Below are 4,976 nucleotides of genomic sequence, written 5' to 3' on the forward strand. Positions count from 1 at the left end.
ACTCTGGAACAGAGGAAAACATGAACCAACTAATTCAAAATAGAGGTATAGACAGGGACTTCATGAAAGGAAATTCAATACCACAGGAAGTTATCCTAAGAATTGATTGATAGGTCTGCACGGCATTAAAAAGCTTCTAGACAGTAAAACAAAGGCTATTCAGAATAATATGAAATGGGAGAGATCTTTGTCAACTTTATATGTACCTGAGGATTGATACCTAGAATCTATAAAGAACTCCAAAAATCAAACACCAAACCATCCAATCAATAAATGATAAACTGAAAGGACAATTCCCTGAGGAAAAAAATACAAATGGCTGATATATTTGAAAAAAGAATGTTTAATATTTTTAGCTGTAAGTGAAATGCAAACTAAAATTACATTGAGATTCCATTTTACTCCAGTCTGAATGGCTATCTATCATCAAGAAAAAATAAATACCAAATGAGAATATGGAAAAAGAGGAGCTCTCATGTTGTGCTGGTAGGAAAGTTAGACAGCTAACATGGAAACCAGTATGGAGGTTTTCACACGCACGCTCTCATGGGCGCGCACGCACATACACACACACACACACACACACACACAAGCAAAGCCTACCATTCTACCTGACTGTGACAATCAACTGTGCCAATCTTGGGTATCCCAAAGAATGTCAAGTAACTCTTACTTGAAGTACAATCTTTGTGTGTTTTTGTTTTTAAACTTTAAGAACATTACTTATGCACATAATACTTAATTTGCTCTTTAGACAAGAATCTTGATAGCTAGCCCAGACTAACCTTGAATTTATGTCTCTACTACCTCTTCAGGGGCTAGGTTTCAGTCACATACCACTAGGCACTGGTAGAATGTTCTTTCTTTATAACCTTTTATCTTGCTTATGAATACAGTCAGGATGTTTCCTAATTTGTCAAAAAAAATTAACTGTAGGTCTTACAAGGTTATTTTCTGCTTTTTATCTTTAATGATCTGGATTTTTAAAATTGTTTTCAATGTATCAAGGGAGAGACCTTAATTAAATCCCTGAGTCTTTACTATCCGTAGTAGTGTGTACGATACTAACAGATAGCAAAGCTGTCTTGAATGTAAACAGGGATTGTATCTTTTGTTGCTAGTATGACTCAAAATGGTTATTTTATTGTAGATCCCTAAATATTAGTATGTATATAATTTATAATATTCAGTTTCTCCAGGAGGGTTTTTATAAGCTTTAAGTGAGCCTGACTGTAATCAGTGGGGGCTGAAGTTGACATGGCTGCCCTTTACATAGGTTTTCTCTGTTTTTAAAGTGAAAATACAGTCTTTCAGCAGCACCTGATGTTTCAGTTCAGAGCCCCACTTAATCTTGTACCTTATAAAGTGAGTCTTTAATCTCTATGAATAAGGGAGAAGGCAGTTTTTCAACTCTATAGTTGGTTTGTAAAGACTTTAGACTTTCCTCCAATGTTTGCCATACCTCCATACTCAGAAGGCCCCAGCACCGAAAATATCACTTCCTTATGTGATTCTATGATACAAATTGAATTGTCTCTGAGTTTTCCTCCCTCAACTCACCCTTTTTTTAAATGTTTGTTTAAAAGCTTCAAACTTGTTCCCTGCTTTCTAGCTCTTAAAATTGAATGTCTCCTCACCTTTGTTATCTTTGGATTTGTGAGATATTTATATTTTTTAATCATTCCAGTGTCGTTTTGGTTTATTTTACGAGAGAAATGATGTTTGTTTACTTAAGCTATTGTATTATTATGTGAGCCCGCCTTCATTGCCTGTTGCCATCATTTGGACGTCGTCTTTGCCCATCGCCAGCCTGAATGGTTCTTCTAAGTCCTAGTGGACAAATCATCAGATTCAAATGAGCCACATTCATTTTTTAAAGGAGCATCTCTCTCATTCGGTGTATGCAGTTAGTTTTCTTGAGCTCTGTGTAAATGCTTTGTTATCTGTGATCAGTAATCTTTGTTGTCTGTGAGGAAACTTAGATGAACCCCAAAATGGCCAGAGACAGAAAATATAAAATGTGTTCCTCCCCTGTTACAAACCAGTTTTTTTTTTTTGTTTTTTTTGTTTTGTTTTGTTTTTTGTTTTTTGTTTGTTTGTTTGTTTGTTTGTTTGTTTTTGTCTACCACAGCCCAGGCTGGTCTTGAGCTCCCTATGTAGCCAAAGATGACCCTACCTCCTGAGTTCCAGATTCAGGGATATGCCATCAAATCCAATTCTATGCAGTGTTGAGGATCAAGCCCAGGGCTTCATGTGTGCTAGACAAGCTCTGTCAGCTGAGCTACATCTGAGGCCTAAGCTGAGAAGAATGCCAATAAGAACAGATTTGGCAAAATATGGCAAAGTATCCCAGGATGGGATAGTTAAGATTTTTAGTGTTAAGGCAGTAGGAATAGATTTGTTACTTGTGATATTTCAAGGTTTTACCTACAGAGATTACCATTGCAAATGAAGTTATATTTGTCTCAGAAATCTGAGGCCACTTTGCAAGCAAGTAACTGCCTTATATAACACAAAGGTTAATGTTGCAGTTAGAAATTCTCAAGAAATCATTGTTGTTATTGTTATTTTGGAATGTTCCTTTTTGTTACATCTCACATTTCTCCAGCATCTCCCTGTATAGACTTAGTCAGTCAGAACTTATGGGAGGCTGCAAAACATACACTTTGTTGTTACAGATCTTTTACTGAACATGGGCAAAGGACATTGACTTCAGGGATGTAGTTAAACAAGCAACAGTGTATCTGCATTGTAAGTGATGGCATGGATGTACCTGTACCTGGAAAGAAAACAAGAAATGACTTGCCTGGCCCCTGATACTAACTGGGTTACATAAAGCCCATGTTTTCTCTTGAAAGCATTGCTACTTTTCCTGGGTCAAAAAATGATAGTAAGTATTTTGAATCAAGAGGGGATTTTTTTTTTTTTTTTTTTTTTTTTTTTTTTTTTTTTTGGCTTTGGGCAGATCTGCCTAAGTCACCAGAACAGCAGGCATTTATCAGTAACTCTAGTTGCTGAATCTAGAAATCACTGCCTGCTACTGCTAGGTAAGCAAACAGAAAGCATTAGTTAGTATATATGTGCTTAGACTTGAATATTGAGCCTAGTCCATTGGGACATGGCCACGTACTTGTTGTGAGATGCAGTGCAGACAAGCACAGCTGAGCTTCTGTTATGCATGGGGTGGACTTATGGGCTCATACCTGAGTAGACAAGCCCTGGGCAGCATCCTATGCTTTTCAGAAAAGGACCAGGCCTGATTTATAATGGCTTACCCAGCAATGAACAAGAAATGAGAATCATAGTACTTCAGTAGTGACAGCAAAGACTGCTGGGGCTTCTGGGCTGTCTTTGTTTCAATGAGTAACAGCTGGAAAGAATCTTAACTCCTTAGTTGTCTGAGCACAGATGGCTACTATATCTGATTTCCAAATCTGAGTATGTACCCGATATACCTTGGCATGACCAGCAAAGCAGGCATCCTAGATAGTGACATTTAATTTGGAAATAAAACAGGATGTGCCATTATTTTGTGTTGAAGACTGGGGATGTATGCATATACATGTAACTGTCCCATATGAAATGGAAGTATTTAAAGTAGTCATCTATCCATTATTTCACCCCCTAAAAATTCTAAGGAAAGCACACAGACATTAAACAGAGATTATATTTTATTCATGCACAGAAAGGATCCTTGAAGTTAAATGCAGAGTGGCATTTTGAAGCAGGTAAAAAATTATGAACCTGTAAAGTTGGAAGAAGGTGGACAAATAAAGCTAGGTCCAGGGAAACCAAATCAAGACAACAACAAACACTCTTGAATGTCTTCCATGTGTGACATGTTAAACCATCATCATCAGAAATTCCCCTCCTGCCTTTTCATGACTTCTAACTCCAAGCAGACAATGTTGTATGTACATACCACCAGCAGACCAAAGGGGGGGGGGGGAGCTAAGGATAGCAAGCGCAGCAGAGTAGCTGAGAGAGAATACCTTTCAAATTACTTTTATTTTTATTTGGGGGGAGTGGTTATGAGTGTTGGGTACAGGTGCTCCCAGAGACCAGTAGTGAGCAGTTGATCCCCTGAAGCTGAATTTCCAGGTGATCGTGAGCTGCTGAGGTGGGCGCTGGAAACGAAAATAAAGACCTCCATGAGAGCAGTGAGCCCTCTTATCCAATGAGCCATCCCTCCAGCTGCAAGCAGACTACCTTTATGGAAGTGAAAGATTCACTAAAAGACAGCGGTTCCAGTGATGAGGTCCTCTGAGCAGTGAACTTATTTAGTCAGTCACTGTGATGACTTGAGCTAAAAGAATAATTAATGTTGGATAAATATTCTCCAGATGTGGTTGGTATTGGAAACGTGAAATAAAGAGAATTCCTAGCAAGCCAGTCCAACCATCTGCAAATGAGATATTGAAGGGCAAAGAGCCGAGAAGTGGAGGATTTAAGATTGAAGGAGGGGCACAGGGAAACAGTGGTGTGGATGAAAAGTGATTCCAAATCATTAGGAAGAATGGGTTGGCAGAATTTGTCATCACAGGGGGAAAAAAACTATACCAAGGTTATACATCTAGGACTGCCAGTGGTGTTACTGTTGTGAAAAATATTAAAAAAGGAATCGGCACATTCCTGCGCTTGTGCCGCCTACTTTCTGCCCTGATGGCCTGGCTGGCCATGCACTGCTACGTAATGGCAGACCTGTTTTTATCTCATGGAAATTCTGACTCGGTGCTCAAAAATCTCTCTACTAGGTTCCCACTGGCAGGTCGTTACCATGTCAGCCCCAAGCTTCAAAACCCTCATGGCTTTTGGGGTGCACATCAGGCAAACCCACGTTTTGCAGTCATACCTTTCTATCTGGAACCCAGACAAGTCTCCCCATGAAGTATAATACAATACAACTTAGTTCAGAAACAATGGTAACACAATTGCTGGGCACAACAACTAGAATCCTAACTTGTAAGCCTTATTAA

This window comes from Mastomys coucha, unplaced genomic scaffold (assembly GCF_008632895.1).
Source record: "Mastomys coucha isolate ucsf_1 unplaced genomic scaffold, UCSF_Mcou_1 pScaffold22, whole genome shotgun sequence".
Lineage (NCBI taxonomy): Eukaryota > Metazoa > Chordata > Mammalia > Rodentia > Muridae > Mastomys > Mastomys coucha.